We start from the raw sequence: 22,490 nt of genomic DNA on the forward strand, positions 1-22,490 counted from the left end.
CTAACCGCCCTTCTGTCTGGCTCTGCCAGTTTCCGTTTTTGAGGACACACGGCGTGAGGGTGTGAGGGTCAGCCTTCATGCTGACCACAATCAGTGGGGTCATTCAACTCCCCCCGTCCCCAGAAGGCGGTGTCAACCCGTAGCAGGTCACTGGCCACCAAGGCAACACACACCTGCCCAAAAGGGACAGGCCAGGCGGTGGACTTCAGGGAGGAGCAGAGGCTGGAGACCCAGGAAGGCCGTGAGGAGACCGGGGCAAAGAGCCCCCCATCCAGGAAGAGAGGAAGTGCGCTCCAGGTGGGGATGGCAGGATAAAGGACCCCAGCCCAAATGGAGCGAGGTCTCTCTGGAGGCAGGGAGTTGAGCCGACCAGCCTACGGAGAGCTGAGTTTGTGCGGGGCACAGCGAGAAGGAAGGCTAAACAGGAACTCGTTTGTCAAGAGCCTAGAAGGCCAAGCCAAGAGTTTGGGACTGACCCATGCCTAACAGACATGAAAAGCTGCTGAGTGGGGAGGAACATTATCAAAATGATGCATAAGGAGACCTCCAATAGGACTTTCCTGTGGCAGCGTGGTCCTCAAGCCTGTAGCCAAAAATGACCGCAGCTAAACAGCACATATGGTCAAGAATATAGGGGGAAAATGGGGCCAGATGCTACACTCCCCCAGGGCTTGTTAACTGTGCTTTCACTACAATCAGCCCACTTCGAGCTAAGAAAGCGCTTCCTGCCAGGGTGGAGTGGGAATCAGGAGACACTGGCCAGTGAATACAGTGGCTTTTCCCCTGTGCACTGGGGATGTGTCTTCTTCTCCATCCCACTCCGTACGTGTGTAAGGAAGGGATTCCCATAGAGATGCACCCAGAGGGTCTGAGCACAGTCGATTCCCTGCTTAGACAAGCGGGGTGCTGCTGTCCCACTGAGCCAGGGGGAAGGAAACCAGAGTGACAGCAGGGGGACAGAGGAGGCGTCTGTGGGGACCTGCCCAGCCAGAGCTTGGTACAACAGTGGATGAGTTTCCCATGGGTCACAGGGGCACCTCAGAAAGTAGCTGCGCTCAAAGACCTAGATCAAATGATTCCATTTATACGTAACAGCCAGAACAGGCCATTTCACAGACAGAAAGCCGATTCAAGGTTGCCAGGGCTAGAGGGAGGATAGAAATGGGGAGTAACTGCTTAATGGGTATGGGGTTTCCCTTTGGGGGGTGGAAATGCTCTGGAATGAGGAAGTGGTGATGGTTGTACAACCCTGTGCATGTAGTAAATATCACTAAATTGTGTACTTTAAAATAATGCAATTGGTCAATTTCATGGCAAGCGTGTATTTGAACAGGATAATTTTCTTAAAAATATAAAAATAGCAGCTGAGCTTCAGACATCTTATGACTTACACCCTTGGGGTGGGGGTGGGGGGAGCAGTGCTGCCTGTCAGGAGTAGAAACCGGGAAGCCATGTGCTGGGGAGTGCGCCTCCAGTGATGGAGACCGGGGTCAGCTTTAAGCAGGCTGGAGTCTGATCTTCCCCTGCCGGAGAACAAGGCTTTGCAGAATCTTCTGAAGAACTCACGCATGTGCCCTGTGGACGCATCAGCAGCGTTCAGGGCTCACTCAGACCGCCGCTCTGGGGAAGTGGAAAGATTACATTTCCTGACGCCTCCCCACTGAGTGGAGTCATGTGACTAGTTCTGGCCAATGACGTGCATGCAAGGGTCAGTGTCTCCCTGATCTGTGGCAGTCCCGGTGCAGGCCCTTCTTTGAGGCGCTGTCCTCCTGGGAAAGCAGCAGTGTTGGGGCAGGGGCTGTCCCATCAGCTTGAGTCCCTGAGGGATCTGGTGAGCAGGGCTTCTGCCGACCTGCCGTGGACATGCTGTAGAAAGAGAAGTCAGGCTTTGCCGATCTGGGTTTTTCAGATTCTGGGTTGGTCGGTTGGCACGGAATAACCTCGCCCATTCGTCTGGACTCTTGCCCCTTAGAGAGCCTCCCCTGGCCCACAGTGTCAGCCAGAGACTTTCATGGACCAGAAAGATGAAACTGTCTCAGTAGCTAGATGGGGAAGGAGAGATTTGTCCCCTCCCCTCTTCCTCCTTCCCAACATGCACTGGATGCCGGGAGAGGGAGAAGACTTGAAAGGTTCTACCACGCCTTACTCCAAGCATCCGTATCCTTGAGGAGAGGACAAGAAATGAGAATTAAATTAGAGAGGAGATGAAAGTTCCAACCAGACTGAGCTAAGCTGTATTAAATTGGAGTGACCGGAATGCAATGCGAGCTCCTCCATGACGAGAAGGGGAGTCCACTGGGTTTGACCCCAGGACGTTAGTCGGGGTCCCAGCAGGAAGTCCAAGGCACCCTCAACCGAAGGTCATTCAGGACAGTTTCACAGGACAGGACTGTGAACAAGGTGGTGGGCAGGTGCAGGCAAGCAGCAGGAGGGAGAGGCTCTCTTCCCAAGACCCGGAGGGGAGAAGGAGCAGCAGCGGTGGGGGCGTCTGCTGGCAGCTGTGGCCCACGCGAGGGACACATGGCCACTGCCAACCCCTGCCCATCCGGGAGGCAGCCGGGGAGATGAGTACCCCAACCTCACCTTCCTCCTGCCTTCTGCTTTCCCTTCCGTGCTTCCCAACTGACTCAACCCAGCAGGAAGCAAGGGGGTGAGGGAGTCCTTTGATCCGTCCGTCTCCCAGGGCTCCCAGCAAGGTGGGGCAGGTTGGGAGACCCTCACAAGGGGAGGATGGAGGCGATCAGGAACCTCCCTTCATAAATGGGTTCTAGGTGTTTGGGGAGATGTATATTTGAAAAATAGACTTACAGGCCGTGCCTGGGTGGCACAGTCAGTTAAGGGGACAATTCTTGGTCTCGGATCAGGTTGTGAGCTAAGGGTCCTGGAGTTGAGCCTCACATTGGGTTCCATCCTGAACACAGAGTCTGCTGAAGACTCTGTCCCTCTCACTCTGCCTCTCTCTCTCTCTCTCAAATAAATAAGTAGGGTACACCTAGGTGGCTCAGTCGGTTAAGTGTCGGCCTTCAGCTCGGGTTCTGATCCCGGAGTCTCAGGACTGAGCTCCACATGGGGCTCTCTGCTCAGCGGGGAGCCTGCACCTCCTTCTCCCTCTGCTTCTCCCCCAGCTCAGGCTCTCTTGCTCTCAAAGAAAAACAATCTTTAAAAATAAATAAATAAAATCTTTAGACTATAGTTGTAGGTTCCTAATGTAACGCAGGGTCACGCGAGTTTCGGTTTCAGGTATAGGACAGCGACACGACGTTTCTGTATGGGACGCTGTGCTCACCGCAGGCGCGGCTGCCCTCTGTCGCCAGCCGACTCTGTCGCGATGCCACTGGCTGCATCCCCCGTGCCGTTCCTTTCCTCCCCAGGATTTATTCACTCCGTAACCGGAGGCCTGTATCTAGGGAGATTTTTTTAAATCGCTGATTTCCAGAAGAGGCAGGATGGAGTGGAAACGAGAAGACCACTTAAGAAGCAGCTATGACGGTTCTTGTCGGTGAGCAGAAGGAAGGGGGGGGGGGGGGAGGATGGAAGAGCGTCGGAAGACGAGAGGGTCACAGAGAATTAACACGGGCACAGGTGGCTGAAGACATGGGCCGGGGCGTTCTCTTAGGTCCCAGGCGAACGTCCAGGAAGACACTCCAGAAGAGCGCAAGGATGAAGACTGCATCACTGAGTGTCCCTGCAGGAAACAGACGGACACCTTCCGGGGGCCCGCTGTGCCTCTCAACCAGAAGCATGGGGGCAAGGAGCCCAGCGGGGGCAAAAAAAAAAAACAAAAAAAAAAACGGAGGGGGCAGAGGATGGATCTATGGGGAGAGGGGGACAAACAAACCACGGCCTGGGAGGAAGGAGGAAGTACACAGGGAGACGGGAGCTGGCAGGTGGGGCGGCAGACTATCCTGGGTCCCCGGAGAGGACCGAAGGAAGAACAGCGGCGTGAAGCCAAGGTGGGTGCCGTCCGGGCCAAAGAGACCCGAGCACGCGCCACACTGACATTCGGTTCACCTAAACCGCAGCACTGGCCTCGCGGCGATGGGTGAATCCTGCTTCACGTCGCGTTGAAAAGTCTCTAGCATTTCAGGTGTCCCAGAAGACACCCAGGGTGAAGCGAAAGGGGCAACCACATGGCAAGTTCCTGTTGGCTCCAACTATCCATCTGTCACGCAAGAGAAGGATAATCTTTTAAGAAGAAGACGACTTTCAGTCACAGCAACACAAAGGCGACAGTATTAGATCCCTGGCTCCCTGGAGGCTGGCTGGCTCTGGTTCAAATAATTTCTTTCCGGAGTTGCTGTTGCCAGGAGGATTTAGAACAGCAAACAGTGGCGGTCCGTCTAGGGGAAGCTGTCTGTGCTTTCCCTCCCTTCTTCCTGGGCATTTCAGAGAAATCGGCGTGTGACTTTCCAGCAACAGCCGACCGCGGTGCAGCAATTGCCCTGTGTTCATTTTAAAGGGTGAGCCACCCTCGGTGACATCACTCATCAGCGTGGTTAGAAAGGAAGTCTTCTCTTCCCTGCTGTTGGAATGATGTGCACTGAGCATCTGAAAAGGCCGGCCGATTCTGAAGCGCCAGTGGGTAATTAACTAAAAGAAACAGAATGCAGCCTGGTACATTTAGCACAAAGTGAACATGCTCCAAAAAGAGGAAGGTGATAAATGGTCTTAAGGCTTGTATGAACTTTGCCAGGAAAAGGAGTGGTGAGGCTTCCAGAGTTCAACCTGCTCGATGGTTCATCACCAGCGTCAGGGCCACAAAGTACAGCAGTGCAGGTTGTGCACTGCACAGAACTCCCCACCCCTGCCTGGTTACCTTCCTGCCTAGGGGGCAGCAACTGCTGAAATCCAGTAGGCTTCCCACTCACCATGCCATGTCAGCTAGCATGCAGGTGTGTCTAGCTAGGGGAAGGGGTGACTTTTTCTTTGCACGAAGATTCTATCCACTTGTCAAGCCATGTTCCCTGAGAACTGCATCACCTAGAGGGAAGGAGGGGTCTATTTCTCATTCTCATAGAGATGCCACGTACGCTTAGGGCCACCTTGGCCAAAATCATTTTAGCTGCTACTGATGCATTTCCTCCTCTGTCTTGCCTGAAATCACATTACATTCTAATCAGAGCATGAGTGGGAGAAACTCAGAAAAGACAACAGTAATGACAGACAACAGTCCCTCATGTGGGTTTAGCCTTTAACATTTTAAAAAGTACTTTGCTATACAGGATCTCATTCAGTCCCCAACAATCCGCCGGCAAATGGCAAAGTGGTATCCCTCCCCAGTGAACTACTGTGGGCTGAGATCTCTGATTTCAAATTCTCTTGCTCTGTGCACAATATAAACCCAACAAAACCTACACATTTGGAAAAGCTTCTAGTTATTGAGTTGGGCAGCCAGCACCAATTTGCCTGTCTCCTGGCTGACAGAACAATAATTTTCCTTCACGGATCGGCTGCCGTTTGCAGTTGATGCTCTTTCCAGGGAGAGAGAGACACACAACTCGGGCCTGGCTATTGAGACCACGGCCGCAGCCATGGGTGGGGAAATGGCCATGTGATCCCCCAGAGCCAATGAGACCCCTGCAATCCACAGAGCAATGAGGGGGGCAGGGGTTCACGTCCACTCCACGGGTCTGGGGCCGGGGACAAGGTGTGTCCAGAGCTGTTGGCTGTCCACTGACCCTGTGGGGAATGTGAGAATAAATAAAGTCAATGTGGGTGGATAGGACGGCCCAGAAGTGACTAGAGGCAGGTCCTAGTGATGTCATTTGAGCCTATAGATTGAGTCACGCATCCAAGTACTTTTTCTTTACTTGAGCCAGTGTGTTTCTTTTGTTATTTAGGCAGCTTGAAGTGCATCATCCATTTCTTACAGTCACAATATCTTGGCTGGTTCAGGTACTTCTTCCTCTCCTGCCTCTGTTTCCACGTGCAGATGCAGGCACTGCCATTCACTGCACTGGGGACCAGCATAAGATTCACCTGCTGCAAACTGAGCCCTAGAAAGTCACTCGGTGCTTTGACGGTGTTTGGAAACCTGCATCAGAGAGACCCCTGATGGCTCCCACTGGGAATGGAGGCAACAGGCAGGAAAGACCGTCTTCTCCCCCAAGCATGGGACCTAAGTCCTCCCCGTGGATCTGACTGGGCCACCCCAGGTCAAGTCCTCACCACGGGATCCGTAGCAGTTCCCGGGAGAATGCCGTGTGTAGACTGGCTTAGATGAACCAGGATCTGCTCGGTGCTGGTCATGCTGTCACCTTGAGCATCCCTAGGTTTCACACTGGGAAGGACAGATGCCCATATTGGTAATTCTGTTGGGAAGAAAGAAGTAGGGACTAGATGTTTGATCAAGAATGTTCAAGAATGTCCTATGGCCACTACTTGACCATGCGACCCTGGGCATATCCCTCTAAGTCTTTGGGTCTCCGTATGCGTGTCTACACGCTGAAGAGGACAGCATCAAGGACACTGATTACTCTTGGAATTTTTTGATGTTTGTTTTTTATTCGAAGAATTGCAATGCATCTCCACGCTTGAGAGAGGATTACCAGCTGTCTTCTCATGGAGTGTGGGAAGGAACTAAGGTGACTTTCGAAGACAGGATGGGGTCTGTGTGTCTACTCTCCACATGTGCTTTTTGGCACTCAGTGAGGTTTTTTTGTTGTTTTTTGTTTTTTTAAAATATTTATTTATTTTCAGAGAGCTTGAGAAGGAGAGAATCCCCAGCAGACTCCCCACTGAGCATGGAGCCCCCCATGGGGCTTGATCTCACGACCTTGATCGTGACCTGAACTGAAATTAAGAGTCAGGCGCTTAACTGACTGAGCCACCCAGCTGACCGCTCAGTGTTCTTACAAGTGAGAGATTCAGTTTACAAATCCTTATGTATGTCTTCTCAAAAAAAAAAAAAAAAAAGGTGCCAATCAGCCACCCCTGAGTCAATGTCACGCCTTGAGCTAGGTAGGAGTCCTGCCTCACTCCAGGCCTAAAGCTCCCTGTTGGTATCCTGCTCCTCCAGCATTTAGCTGCCTGACCCCATCCCTACACTGGACAAGTGCGCAAGGCTGCAAATCCTGGTATACAGAGCACTGCCCCTCCCCCCACCCCCCACACCTCCCCAGGCACCTCCCCCCCCACTCCCCAGCCCCCTGACCCCCTCTACTATGGGATGGGCAAGGAAGAGACTTTCCCTCCCACCGACGGCCAAAAAAACCAAAAAGCCTTGTCCAGTTTTCTTTATTACAAAGTCATAAATTCCATGGCATATAAAAAGGAAATTCTAAGCAATGATAACCTTTATAAACAAAGGCTGGATTTAGCCTTTTCTTTTTTCCTCAGCACCTGGTCAGATCACACAACTACAGCACATTATAAATAGCTGGCAAGACTTTTTCTTTCTTTCTTTCTTTTTTAAAGATTTTATTTATTTACTTGACAGAGATGGCAAGAGCAGGAACACAAGCAGGGGGAGTGGGAGAGGGAAAGGCAGGCTCCATGCCAAGCCGGGAACCCAGTGCAGGAGCTGCATCTCCGGACCCTGGGATCACGACCTGAGCCAAAGGCAGACACTTAACTGAGCCACCCAGGTGCCCCAGGTGGCAAGATTTTTCAATCCTGATGCCAGATGCACCCCAGACCTCATTAACTCGGACTCTCAGTGGGGTGGGGGAGGGGCGGGGCAGACATGAGTAGTTTTTTAAATCCCCAGGTTTCTTTTTTCTTTCTTCTTTTTTTTTTTTTTTTTTTTTTTTTAAGATTTAGGTTTAAATCTTTATTTATTTATTTATTTATTTATTTAGATTGTTAAGTAATCTCCATAACCAATGCGGGGCTCGAACTTAGAACCCTGAGATCAATAGTCATGCTCTACTGACTGAGCTACCCAAACGCCCCTAAAATCTTCATTTTCTAATGTGACCTCCAGGCTGAGAGCCAGTGCCCAGGAGACCCACTGCTTTAGCGTCTGCCCGAAAACCACGGCAACCCAGCTTCCGTGAAGGAGAGCAGGTAAGTGAAATATACTGCCCAGCTCTTGGCTATAGGAAAAATACAACTATTACCAGATCTTTCAAGCCTAGTGATTTCTGGGATATTAGGGGGCAGGGGGTGTATTGTTCTGTCTCAGAAGGGTCTGAGCTTTCTTTTCTTTTTTTAAGATTTTATTTATTTATTTATTTGTTTGTTTGTTTGAGAGAGAGAGAGAGCGATCACAAGTAGGCAGAGAGGAAGGTGGGGGGGAGGGGGAAGCAGACTCCCTGCTCAGCAGACAGCCTGATGCCGGGCTCCATCCCAGAACCCTGAGATCACGACCTGAGCAGAAAGCATAGGCTTAACCCACTGAACCACCCAGGCGTCCAGTCTGAGCTTTCTTAATCAGAAGGAGCTGAATGGGAAGTCCTGCTCCTAACAGGTTCTAATTAAATCATCCTCTCTGGTAGGATTGCCTGCTACCCACCATCTCACACGCAGACCGGTGGCTAGCCTCGCTTCTGAATGCACCTCTAACAGGAGATACTCACTGGGCTCCGTCGCAGAAGACTGCTGTCATTATTTTATTATGACTGGACTACAGAAGGCCTTACCTAAAAGGGGCCAGAGAGGGGGCCTGAAATGTTCCAAATACTCACCAGGCAGAAGCACTTAAGCAAGAAGGACCTGAGCCAAGGGCGTGTCTGCGTGTGGCCTTGGCCGGAGACTGGATGCAGGCACGGAAGCCGGTGGGGCGTCCTCAGGACATTGAAGGTAAGGCAGTGTTGTAGTTCAAGGCATAACCCTTGTGTTCAGTGTTGTCTCTAAATGACATCAAGGCTGTAAAGCATTATTAATCGCCAAAGATGTGTATTAGACAAATACTGGCTTAGGGCTCTGGCAGATGCCTGCCAGGGTCTGGCTCTAATTTCTAGTCAGTGCTTATTAGATACACGCTGATGGACTGATAAGAACTTGGCAGAGAACAGATAAAGCATATACTCAGTGGCCAGCACTTGCCCACAGGCATTACTGAAATGAAGTTTCTTTCCTGGTTCTCTCTGTGTCACCACTTACAGTTGATCCCCTGTAGACCTACAAGCTCATTTCCGCAAGTCTTGCTCGACATGAGGATCCTATCTCATTTCGAGATACACCTCGCCTATCAAATGATAGAGGGTCACCTCTACCATGTGCAGAGACACCAATACCAACTCTTGGCACCAGTGGGCGGACAGGAAGTGGCCCAGAAGCCACAGGGATTCACTGAGCAGTTGAAGGCCACCAGCGCCAGTCCGGGGCCATGGGAAGGCTTTGACACGGGGGGACAGGCGGGGCTCCTCTCCACAGCACCGTGTGAAATCAACAGACTCGCTTGAATCTGACCCTCAGTCCGGCCTGAGCCAGGATGGGAATGCAGCTTGGCTAGTGAAGGCTGGGGAGCCATGTCTTGAGCTGTTCTCCGCTGGTAGATCACCACGGAGTGGGGATCATAGAAGAGGCCGCACAGTTAGAGCTGTTGGAGTGGTATGTTACTGAATCTGCCCAGAAACTGGCCTCAGCGAGAAAGAATTCAATGGCTTTCTGGTGCAGTAGTGGCTGCGTTCAGGGGTTTAGCAGGTGTTATCCAGAAGCCCAACTCCGGTGTCCTCCATGCTGGCTTCACCTTTGGATGGGCCCCCTGCAGGTGGTGGCAGTAATAATTGCCAGCAGCCCCTGGCTCATGTTCCACCAGCCTGGCATTCCCAGATAGGTCTAGCAAGAACCCGGGACTGGTTTCCCAGGGGCCTAGCTGGACACACCCCATCTCTGAACCAATATCTGTGACCAGGAGAGTGCACGTCTCTCACCGGCCCACCCTCTCTCACATGCCCCCTCCTCTCTGGAGGTGGTGAGGGGGGTCTGGCCCTGCTCCTACAGCTCTCCCCTGCACGGAGCTGCCCTGTTTGCAAATCCTGGGGGCATGATACCTACCTTCACTGTCATTGATTTTCCTGCGTCAGAAATTTAATAGGCAATTCAAACAATAATTTCAAAATGAATGAGTGAAGGGGCACCTGGGTGGCCCAGCTGGTTAAATGTCTGACTCTTAGGTTTTGGCGAAGGTCATGATCTCAGGGTCGCGAGATCGAGCCCCATGTCTGGCTCTGCCCTCAGCAGGGAACCTGCTTGAGACTCTCTCCCCCTCTCACCACTCAAACATGCACGCTCTCGCTCTCTCTCTCTCTCCCTCTAAAATAAGTGAATCTTGGGACACTTGGGTGGCTCAGTCAGTTAAGCATCTGTCTTTCGCTCAGGTCATGATCTCAGGGTTCTGGGATCGAGTCCCGCATCAGGCTCCTTGCGCAGCAGGAAGCCTGCTTCTCCCTCTACCTGCAACTCCACTTGCTTAACAATCTGACAAATAAATAAAATCTTTTTAAAAAATAAATAAGTAAATAATTAAGTAAATAAAACGAATGAATGGATTTGTTGAGGGTGTACCTGTGGACCATTTAAATATTCTGCAGTGCTTGGTGATACTCCTCAACGAATGATGCAAAGGCAAAGAGGCAAAGACAGAAGAAGGGATAGGGGAAGCCATTGGGGCAGAAGCCTGGTGGAAACAGAGTCTTCAAGCCTGGGTAGGTCTAGAGGGGGAAGGAGGAGGTGCATTCCAGGCGGGGACCCAAGACGACCCCAGGCACTGAGATCAGACAGGCCCCGTGCATCCAGAGCCCGAGAGAAAAGCTCCCAGGCTGAACCACATGAGGGGGTCATGGGCCAGGAATGGGGGCGGTAGCTAGGGCTGGAATGGCCATGAGAAGGGGAGACCCTGAACTGGCATTGAAGGGAGAGAGGAAGGGTTTCATCTCTGGACAGGGGGAGTGGCTGTGTCCGCAGGCAGCACGAGACAGCACGAGAGTGAGGACGACAGAGCTGTTTGGGAGAGGTCAGCCTGCTGGAGATGTGGGGGTGGGTGACCGTCAGGGCGAAGACAGAGGCAAGGAGTTCAAGGTGCCGAGGGCTTGTCCGCTACCCCTTTCCAGCCCTGCCTCAAAAGTACATTCATCAGCCTTCCGCGCAGCTCCCTTACTTTTCCTCTCTGGCTGTCTTCTTTTCCTGCCTCTGCTTCTCGAAGGCATGTCAGAGACTCCGTGACAGCCGCAGCCTCGCTGAGAGACACTTGCTGGGGCCTGACGGGGATGACACGGAGCAAACCAAGGAAGATGGAGCTTATCCCCGCTGCCCCGCGAGCCGGCCGAGGAGGCAGCTCAGCTCTCCACTCACGGGCAGATCAGAGTTGGGGGGAGGGGGGCTTCCTCTCTTAGCTCTGATAGATCTCATCTGTAAAATGGAGGTAATAATCACATTTCCCTCACAGGCTTGTTATGAGAATCATTAATAATGTATGTGAAGTGCTTGATTCTGTCCCTGTTCCGATGCCTGATGATGGTGGTGATGGTGATGATGTGCCTCTGGGAACAACATCAGCAGCCCTGTGGGCAGAACTCACCTAGACTTCCTCCCAAAGCTAAAAATTCCCCCAGGAGGGGCGCCTGGGTGGTTCAGTAGGTAAAGCCACTGCTTTCGGCCCAGGTCATGATCTCAGAGTCCTGGGATCGAGCCCCGCATCGGGCTCTCTGCTCAGCAGGGAGCCTGCTTCCTCCTCTCTCTCTCTGCCTGCCTCTCTGCCTGCTTGTGCTCTCCGTCTGTCAAATAAATAAATACAATCTTTAAAAAAAAAAAATTCCTCCAGGAAAGAGGGGCCCTTGGAGAAGGAGCTAAGTTCTTCTGCAGGGGTCGCCAGGCCAAGCTGAGACTAAGAGGAACAAGCTCTGATCTCTGCTGAAAGATGCCGACCACTAGAGGGAGAGTGGACTTCCCGAAACCACCGCCCTGAACCCCAGTGTCTCTTCTGGTATCAACTCACTGGGACCCAGCTAGCTTTTTTTTTTTTTTTTCCTTACTGAAAGAGAATAAAATAGAAAATAGCATCAGATGTAGAAGATACAGGTAGATATTGTTCCACAAAGCCCTTTGTCTCAGATACGTAATTATATATGCATAAGCAACTTGTTTTCTCTCTGCGGGTCATGGCCAACCACTAAGAGTTGAAATACTGCCTTAGAGAATATGCAGGAGAAAACAACCTATTTTCTTTTATTCTCAAACAGGCACAGAATACAGATTCTGTATTAAAGAAGATGAGTCATCATTCTTTTTAGGACTATTTATTTAGAGAGAGTGCACACACAAGTGGGGGGAGGGGCAGAGGGAAAGAGAATCCCCCAGCAGACTGCCCGCTGAGGGTGCAGCCCAAAGTTGGCCTCGATCCCAAGACTGCGGTCATGACCTGAGCCAAAATCAAAAGGTGGACCAACCAACTGAGCCACCCAGGCACTCCAAAAAAAATTGTTTTTAATTAAGTAAACTGTATCCCTAATGTGAGGCTTGAACTCACAGCCCTGAGGTCAAGAGTTGTACACTCTAGCCACCGAGCCAGCCAGGCACCCCCAGTCTTTGTTGTGTGTTAAAGAAAAATCAGATACAGCAGTGGAGAGCTAGATGGTCTCCCATAGTGTTAGGAATTTGAGTTATTTCTAGAATGTTCTTCCTCTGGTGTTCATTAATATAAGTACCTCTCGAGGTCTAACCTGGCCCTCTTCCCCCACGGGCCTGTAAGAGACCTGCATAGCTCTTTCTGGGTGATAACATCTACTCTCAGGGCTTCCCTTGGTTCCTCTGTGTGGCTGAATTCTGAATTACTTTTTTCGCTCTTGACTCCCGATCTGTACTTCCAAATGATGGCTGAATTCTCTCCATTGTCTCTCCTGTCTGAAACTCAGTGTATCTTCTTCCCCTTAGAAAAGAAAGGTAAAAAGCTCACCAGGGGCGTATGGGTGGCTCAGTCAGTTGGGTGTCCGACTCTGAGTCTTGGCTCAGGTGGTGACCTCCGAGCCGTGAGATTGAGCTCCGAGTTAGGCTCGTGCTGAGCAGGGAATCTGCCTGATATTCTCTCTCTCTCTCTCTCTCTCTCTCTCTCCCCCGTCTGCCCCTGTTCTCTCTCTCTAAAATAAAAAAATGGATCTTGAATAATAATACTAAATTAAATGTCACAGACTGGATAGCTTATAAACCACAGAAATGTATTTCTCACGGTTCTGGAAGCCGGAAGACCAAGATCATAGCACGGTAGAGCGAGGGGCCTCTGCCAGATCTGAGACTTTCTGCTGTGTCCCTGTAGCTGGAAGGGGCTGGGGAGCTCAGCTGGGTCTCTCTCCTAAGGAAATACTCCCATCATGAGGGCTCTCATTTATTTAGGTTAGGAACCCCAGGGCCTCATTTATTTAGGGTTAGCCTTTCTCAACCTATGAATTGGCAGGGGGCGGGGCACATTCAGACCAGAGCAACCCCGCTTGCCTGTCAGTAAGCCAAATGAAAACACTCAGTTACTGTCAAGTTTCCTTCCCCTTCCTCTATTATCACTAACCCTACCTCCGCAGAGCCCCATCTATCCAGCACATTTGTCCCTCCCACTCCCACTGGTCAGGATGGTTTGTGTGGTCTGCTTACTTGTCTCTCTGTCCCCCCCTTTCCCAGGGAGCCTTCCCATGGCCAGCGGCTTCCTTACGAAAGCATCAGTTGAATCTTGGCATTCACTCTTATCAATCCCCTTCTTAAAAACATGCAGAAACTCCCCCAAGAACACCAAATAACAAAATGTGTAAACATGAGTATCACAGCCCCAGCAGAGAAGGACACGTGGCTTTAAAATTCTTTTAATATTTTTTTTCAATTTTAGTTGAATATAGTTGACATGTAATATTATATTAGTTCCAGATGCACAACAGTGATTCCATAGTTATATGCATGGCAACAGGCTCACCATAATAAATGTTACCACCTGTTACCATATGAAGTTATTACAGTTACTGACTCTCTTCCCTGGGCTATACTTTTCATCCCTGTGACTTCTTTTTATAATAACAAAGTCTGTAGCCCCTAATCTGCTTTACCTACTTTGCCTATTCCTCTGCCCATCTCCCCTCTGGAAACCACCAGGTTTTTCTATTTATTTATTATTTTTTTTATTTAAATTCAACCAGACAACATACAATACATCATTAGTTTCAGATGTAGTGTTCAAGGATCCATTAGTTGCATAGAACACCCAATGCCCGTCATATCGTGTGCCTTCTATAATGCTTTTTAGTGTGTTCTGGTCTCTATACTTTTTAGTGTGTTTCTATTTTGGTTTTGTTTGTTTTGTGTTTTAGATCCCACATATAAGTGAAGTCATACAGGGTTTGTTTTTTTCTACCTGACATATTTCACTTAATATCTTCTAGGTCCATCCATGTTATCAGGAATAGCAAAATCTCATTCTCTTTTATGGCTAAGTAACATTTCATTGTATGCATACACATCTTTATCCATTCGTCTACAGATGGACACGTAGGTTGCTTCCAGATCTTTGCTATTGTAAATAATGCTGACATGAACATAGGAACACAGAGATCTTTTTGAGTTCGTATTTTCATTTCCTTTGGGAAAGTACCCAGAAGTGGAATTAGTGGATCCTATGGTAATTCTATTTTTTTTTTTTTTTTTAACCTCCATACTGTCTTCCACAGCAGCTGCACCAATTTACACTCCCACCAGCAGTGCAGGAAGATTCTTTTTTCTCCACATCCTTACCAGCATTTGTTATTTTGTCTTTCTGTTTTTAGCCATTCTGCTGGTGTTAGGTGATACCTCATTGGGATTTTGATTTATATTTCCCACGTGATTAGTGATGCCGAGCATCTTCTCATGCATCTCTTGGCCATCTGTATGTCTTTTTTTTTTTTTTTTAAGATTTTATTTATTTATTTGACAGACAGAGATCATAAGTAGGCAGAGAGGCAAGCAGAGAGAGAAGAAGGGAAGCAGGCTCCCCGCCGAGCAAAGAGCCCGAAATGGGGCTCAATCCCAGGACTCTGGGATCATGACCTGAGCTGAAGGCAGAGGCTTTAACCCACTGAGCCACCCAGGTGCCCCCATCTGTATGTCTTGTTCGGAAAAATGTCGATTCAGGTCTTCTGCTCATTTTTACATCAGATTATTGGGGGAGTTTTTTGATGTTTAGTTGTAGGAGTTCTTTATATACTTTGGATATGAACCCTTTATTGGATTTATCATTTGCAAATATCTTCTCCCATGCAGTAGGTTGTCTTTTCATTTTGTGATGGTTGCCTTCACTATTCAAAAGCTTTTTATTTGGATGTAGTCCCAATTGTTTATTTTTGCTTTCATTTCCCTTTCTGGGGAGACACATGCAGAAAAATATTGCTAAGGCCAATATCCATGACAACCTATGTTTTCTTTTAAAATTTTTATGGTTTCAGGGCGCCTGGGTGGCTCATTTGGTTAAGCCGCTGCCTTTGGCTCAGGTCATGATCCCAGGGTCATGGGATCGAGTCCCACATCAGGCTCCTTGCTCAGCAGGGAGCCTGCTTCTCTCCCTGCCTCTGTGTGCCACTCTGCCTGCTTGTGCATGCTCTCGTGCGTACTCTCTCTTTCTCAGACAAATAAATAAATAAATAAAATCTTTTCAAGAAGTCTAAAAGTTTTATAGCTTCAGGTCTTATATTTAGGTCTGTAATCCATTTGAGTTTATTTTTGTGTAGGGTATAAGAAAGTGGTCCAGCTTCATGCTTTTTCATATAGCTGTCCTGTTTTCCCAACACCATTTACTGAAAAGAGTATCTTTCCCCCCATCGTATATTTTCACTTCCTTTGTCACAGACTAAGTGACCATAATAGCACAGATTCACCTCTGGGATCTCAGTTCTGTTCCATTCCTCTGTGTTTTTGTGCCCGGACCGTACTGTTTAGATTGCTACAGTTTTGTCGTATAGCTTGAAATCTGCAAGTGTGATGCCTCCATCTTTGTTTTTCTTTCCCAAGATTGCTTTGTCTAGCCAGAGTCTTTGTGGTTCCATAGACATTCAGGATTTTTTTTTGTTCCAGTTTTGTGAAAAATACAATTGGTATTTTGAAAGGGATTGCGCTGAATCTGTAGATTGCTTTGGGGAGTATGGACATTTTAACAATATTAATTCTTCCAGTCCACAAGCATGGTGTCCCTTTCCACTTATTTGTGTCATATTTAATTTCCTTCATCAATGCCTCATAGTTCTCCGAGTACAGATCTTTCACTTCCTTGGTTAAATTTATTTCTAGGTATTTTACTCTTTTTGACACAATTGTAAATGGGATTGTTTTCTTATTTCTCTTTCTACTATTTCATTATTGGTTTATAGAAGCACAACAGATTTCTGTATATTAATTTTATATCCTGCAACTTTACTGAATTCAATTATTAGTTTTAATAGTTTTTGCTGGAGTCTTCAGGGTTTTCTAAGTAGAACACCATGTCATCTGCAAATAGTGTCATTTTGCTCCTTCCTTACCAATTTGGCTGCCTTTTATTTCTTTTTTTATTTGATTGCTGTGGACAGGACTTCCACACTCTGGTAAATAAAAGTGGTGAGAGTGGACACCATGTCTTATTCCTGATCCTGGAAAAAAAGATTTCAGCTTTTTAGTACCGAGTACTTGTTAGCTGTGGATTTGTTAGTATGGCCTTTATTTTGTTGAGGTATGAGATTTTTGTACCACTTGGTTGAGAGTTTTTATCATAAATGGATGTTAAACTTTGTCAAATGCTTTTTCTGCACCTATGGATATGCATATGATTTTTATCCTTCATTGTGTTAAATGTAGTAGGTCATGTTGATCAGTTTTTGGATATAAACCATCCTTGTGTTCCTGAGATAATACCATTTGACCTGGTGAATAATCCTTTTAATGTATTTTCTAATTGGGTTTGCTAATATTTTGTTGGAGATTTTTGTATCTATATTCACGTTGGTCTGTAATTTTCTTTTTTTGTAGTTCCTATAGGATTAGTATCAGGGTAATGCTGGCCTCATAGGATGAGTTCAAAAACATCCCCTCCTCTTCTGATTTTTGGAATAGTTTGAGAAGGATAGATGTTAACTTTTCTCTAAATATTTGCTAGAATTCACCTGTGAAGCCATTTGGTCCTGGACTTCTGTGTGTTGGCATTTTTTAAATTACTGATTCAATTTGTTCAGATTTTCTATTTCTTCAGTGTTCAGTCTTAGAAGATTGTACCATTTCTTCTAATTGTCCAATTTATTGGCGTATAATTTTCTGTAGTAGTCTCTTATGCTCCTTTGTGTTTCTTTGGTGTCAGTTGTAACTTCTTCTTCATTCCTGATTTTCTTTATTCAAGGCCTCTCCTTTCTTCCTGATTATTGTGGCTGAAGGTTTGTCAACTTTGTTTATCTTATCAAAGAACCACCCTTAATTCTATTTCTTTCTTTCTTTTCTTTTTTTTTTAACTCTCTACTTCATTTATTTCCCCTCTGACTTCTATTTTTCCTTCTTCCTCCTAACTTTGGGTTTTGTTTATTCTTTTTTGTTGCTGTTCTTTAGGCATATATATATCACTATATATACACATTTTCTTTAGTCTCCTGATATTGTTTCCTCTTTGATTTCTCTATTGACCCTTTGGTTGTTGAGTAACGTATTGTTTAACCTCCGTGTGTTTGTATTTTTCCAGGTTTTTTCCTTGTACTTGATTTCCCATTTCCCACAAGATCTCAGTCTTCTCAAGTAACTGAGACTTGTTTTGTGGCCTAGCATGTGATCTATCCTACAGAATATTCCACGTGCACTTGAAAGGAATGGGTATTCTGTTTCAGGGGGCTGCCCACCAGAATCGGATGTGGCAGGATGGGAGCCCCTTGGGAGGGGAGCCTGCCTATGGGGGGTCCACCTGGATCCACAGGGGACAACCTGGGCAAGGAAATGGAGAGTGTCAGAGCTGGTTCCTGCAAATTTTCAGCTATCCGTGCTAAAGGAGAGCACGAAAATGGCCCACACCAGTACTTCTGTTTCCATAGGAAGCTCCTGCAGATCCCTGTCCCTCTACCATACATCCTGAAATTAGCCAACAAATCTCCTTCATGTATAACGCAGGCACCTTTTAAACTGCTACTTCCGTGCTCCCTCCTCCATGCTGGTGCTCCCCTGCCCACTTGCAGGTAGTCAGGCTGGGTGTCTGGTTCCCAACTACATCTCTTTCTCTCCCAACCTTTTCCATGTGGCCTCTTCTTTAGGACTCCAGCTGTGGAAGATGCGCTCTGCCAGCCTTCCGGTGTTTTTTAGAGTGAGTTGAAATATGTGTAGTTATGGCCTTGGTGTATCTCTGGGAGGGTGTCAGCTCAGGATCCTTCTCCTCTGCCATCTTCCCTGACGCTGACAGGTGGTTTTATTTCAGGGGCCAACACCGACTGACTGGTGGTGGCCTCTTAGAGAACTGTGTTGAGTAGGATTCTGAGGTTCATACAGACTCCAGAAGAATGGTTAACAATAGACATAAGAGAGGGAAGTAGATATCCCCAATCTAGGGTCAGTGTATTTTTTTGCTTCTTCTTACATCCTCTAGCATCAACTGCTCAGCCAAAAGAACTACTCACTGATATTCAAATATACTACACTATCCTGTTAATCTGTTAACTATTTTCATGATGTCTGTATTCTGCTGTCTAGACTGCTTTGGGCTCAACTCCCACTTATTAGAATCTTTATCTTGTTCCTGTAATACTCTGCCTTCATATTTTAAACGTGCCCCTCCATTGAACATGTATTGACCTCATTTGTATTACAAGGAATACATAAATACTATGTGTGAATGGGTGCGTGTGTATGTACATGTGTATTTCTGCCGCTCCCACTGGACAATAACCTCTTTAAAGGCAATGAACATAGCTTCCTTATCTCCCAACCCCTAGGTCCCATCCAGTAACTTAAACACAACAAGAATTCAGTAATATTTTATGGATTGAATGAATGAATGAACCAATATTCTGGTGGCATGTTAACCTAAAAAAGAAAGTCAGAAAGTCACGTGGACCGTCCAGGGAAATGGAATCATCTCAGTAGACCCTCTGGTAGGAATCTCCCAGTTTCCAGCAGTGAACAAGGTTCATCAGCCAGTGGGCCCCCAGTTATGAGGCACATGGTAGAGAGCAAATTCAAGAGAAGATCCTTTTGGTGGTGGTGACCCAGGATAGCATTTGACGCTTGTAGATGACTGTACACATATAGAAGACAAGCTTTGTGTCCCTCTCACACATTGACTTGTCCAATATCTTATGTACACTCACAAGTAGGAGACTCAGACCCACAGCTCACACTTCCAATCCATGACTCACATGAAGTTGTGATCTTCTGCCTTACCAGTGAGTTTGGGGTAAATATGAGTATAAGGAAAGGAATCCACTGCTATTAAAAATAAGTTGGAAAGCTACTGCTGTCTGTCCTAGAGAGGTCTCACACTCAGAGCCTCCAAGCAGACCCCCAAACTGTTTATCAGAGTGCCTCCAATCTGGAGACTGGGCCCTAAGACTAGGCAAAGGTTGTTTTCAAAGAGAAATTTCAAACCACTTTTACCAAGCATGGGCAGCTTCTCAAGTGGGTGATTTAATGAAGGCCATCAACCCAAAGCCCTCGCTGTCCATTCTCTCGGGCCATACAACAAACTGGGGAACACTCTTTTAAAATCACGATAGCCTGAACAACTGCAAGAGAAGTCACAGGCACTGGAAGCCTTTCTCTCTCTTACAGGAAAAATGGCTTTTGTTGTCCTTGGCCCTTTAGTGCCTTAAAGGGAAGAAAGAGACAGAAAGAGAGAGAGATGGGTAAGAGGGAGGGAGAGGGGAATGGGAAGGAAGAGAAGAGACAGAAGGAGGAAGAAAAAAGGGAGAAAGAAAATAAAGGGGAAAGAACCAAAAATCAAGGAGAAAGAGTGACAGACTTGTACATTTCCAAAGTTGAAGCCCCATGCCCTGGCTGAGACAAAGGACATCACAGGCATTCAGTTCTTCCAAGAACTCTAATGCTTGGGATTTTTCATTATGCGTCGTGAAAAGCAACCGATCTGGGCCAAAACCAGAGAGAACACAATGATTTCAACAATTTGGGGGTTATCTTCCCGGCCTTTTGCCCTCTGCGTCTGCGTGATTCCTCAGACAAAGTGGGTTGGAGAAGTTCAAGCTCAGTTCACAGAAGAGAACATTCTGTACTGTGCACAACAGGCTGGGCCGCTCTCTGTAAAACAAAATCAACAGCATGATCTCAGCCGCGGCGGCGGCAGGCACCGCGCGCCAGCCCACGGCCCGGGCGTTTGAATAGAGCGGCTGTCAAAGGCGCCCCGCGGCCGGTCCCCGAGCTGCCACCGCGCGCACACGCGGACACACGCACCGCAGCCGCCCGCGTGCGCTCACTCCCGCCCCGGGAGCCCAAGGTCGCAGAAGTGCTTCTCCACCGGGTGGTTGCTTCTTGCCCCCAGCGGGTGGAGGAAGTTGTTTGGATATTTCCTCGGGGAGAGTAATTACAGCTGAAACATTTCCAAGGAAACCAACCCCTGCGTGGTCACTTCTGCTCTGGCTTCCACTGGAGCTTTTCTGCCGGTTCGGATGTTACCGTCATCAAAAGGCAACCTGAACTCTGAATCCGCCCGGCTGCAGGGGTCCTGGGGCAGGGGGAGGCGGGGAGAGAGGAGACTGGGCGCCTGCAGCCCCTCCCCCGCCCTCCGGGCTTTTCCATTTTCTTCTGGATTCCCGTTTTGGTCTTATTTCTTCTGGAAGTTAGCACGCACTTCAGTAAATATTTGAAGAGTGCATATATGATGCCAGAGACGGTCTAGGTATGGGGCAGTAGCTGTAGCAGGATCATTCTAGGGCAGGGAAATCCTAGCCTTGAAGCCAATCAGAAGAGGAGGAAGAGAGGGAAGTTGTGTGCATCCACACTGGGAAGGTGTCCAGGGAGGGGGGAGGGTCTGGAGACCGAGGGACCAGAAGGCCTGAGTATGGGTGGGTGTTTTCAGTATTAAGTGCTGACCTCTGGAATGGGGCTGCTGCCCCACTGCGCTTTTCATGCTGAATTCAAGCCCATTTGATAGAGGAAGGAGTGACAACAATAATGCAGGCTGCCCACCGCAGGGGAGTGGCCGTGCTGCCTCCTCAGGCCCCTCCCCCTCCTTGGAGGTCCCTCTTTCTTGTGCTGCTGCAGGTGGCCGAGGCCAGCAGGGGTGAGGGACAGCGTGGGGAAAATGGAAAGTGGAAAAGCAGGGGCTTGGGTGCTGGCCCGAGCGTTCGAGTCCTGCTTTACGGTCTGTAAACCTCAGGCAAGATCCCAGACCTTGGGCCCATGAGTCTCTGTGGCCTCTTTGGCTATTAAGGGGAACAGGGGCTACCGTTCTGTAGAACTATTGACTATCGTAGAATGCAAGGAAATCACATATGCCTTTGCATGGCATGGACCAGATAATAAAGAGTCAATGAGCGTTAGTAATGGAAGTACCACCGTTCAGAGAAAGCCGTTAACATGTCAGTTGAGAACCGCCACCACTGTGTCCTCTCACATGTTTTCTTGTCCACGCGTTTGCCCCGTTACTGACTTAGTGGATGGCCACTGATCGTGGCCACCACGCACTGCGCTCAGTGCGAGCCACTGCACCAAACACGGAGGCGACAAAAGCCTCGTTCTCAAGCTGCTTCCTCGCCTCTCAGGTTTACACAAGGCAGCCGCGGAGCCCTGGTGCTGGGTGAAGGCTTCGTCACAGCCTGTCTTCTTCACGCTCAGGCTCCTTGCTTCTGGGTCACAAGCCATCCCAGAGAGAAGAAGCTGCGGGGGAGCAGGGATTGATTGGGGACAGCCCTGATGTCAGACACTGCTCTGGACTGCTCTTCTAGAATGTAAACAGCCTTTCTCACTTCAGCCCTGGAGCTCCTGCCAAGACTTGGAAAAACAAGTTACACAAGCACCTTTGGAGAGATTGGACCAGCTACCTCACGGCGGCTGCCTCCCCAGGGGGCGGGGGCGGGGGACATGGACAGAGGTAGCCTCAAGGACTCAGTCACGGACAACACATGAACCTGAGAACACAGGGCTCGCTAGGCTGGAAGTTCAAGGAAACACAAGCCCTCAGGCGCCATACCAAGCCCCAGGGTACGAAAGGAGTCAATCATTGACACATTCACAGGGGTCCCTGTGCTGATGTCACCATCACCGATAGGATCCCAGGGTTCAGTAGAAGGATCACCTGCTCCGTGAGCCAGGGCCCAGGCCAACGTAGGGCTTCCTTGGACCTGGTCACCATGACATCCTCAATTTTTTCTGCCCCACGAAGATCACCTCCCTGACTTCACCCACCACGTGGAGGGCCCTGTTTAAGATTTTGGCAGCAGACCGCCGGTTGCAAAAAAAGCTTCCCCCTCCCCCACTCCCTGACGTCCTTTGCCAAGGGCTACTGCCAATTCCAGTCAGTTGCAGATGGAATTTCTCAGAATGCCAGAGTGTGCATGGGGCAGTAAAAGCAAAACCCCAGGGATCTGAGGTAGACCAAGCTAAATAAATTCAAGGACTAGGCAAGTGACCAAGATCTCAGAGGGAGTAAA

General features: G+C 48.6%; 2 long non-coding RNA genes across 2 annotated transcripts in view; one reads left to right on the top strand and one right to left on the bottom strand.

Annotated features, from left to right (window-relative positions):
* The first annotated feature begins 7,923 nt into the window (after window positions 1-7,923).
* LOC131813219 (uncharacterized) overlaps window positions 7,924-22,490 on the top strand; it is a 37,349-nt gene continuing 22,782 nt past the window's right edge. Inside the window, exons 1-2 of the long non-coding RNA XR_009346673.1 lie at window positions 7,924-8,007; window positions 8,439-8,742. This is a non-coding gene — a long non-coding RNA (uncharacterized LOC131813219). The remainder of the gene's footprint in view (window positions 8,008-8,438; window positions 8,743-22,490) is intronic.
* On the bottom strand, window positions 19,906-21,432 carry LOC131813217 (uncharacterized). Its single transcript, XR_009346671.1, has 2 exons — window positions 20,454-21,432; window positions 19,906-20,139 (listed from the first exon to the last, which is right to left on the bottom strand). It is a non-coding gene; the product is annotated as an uncharacterized LOC131813217 (long non-coding RNA).

The sequence above is a fragment of the Mustela lutreola genome, chromosome 12 (assembly GCF_030435805.1).
Source record: "Mustela lutreola isolate mMusLut2 chromosome 12, mMusLut2.pri, whole genome shotgun sequence".
Classification (NCBI taxonomy): Eukaryota; Metazoa; Chordata; class Mammalia; order Carnivora; family Mustelidae; genus Mustela; species Mustela lutreola.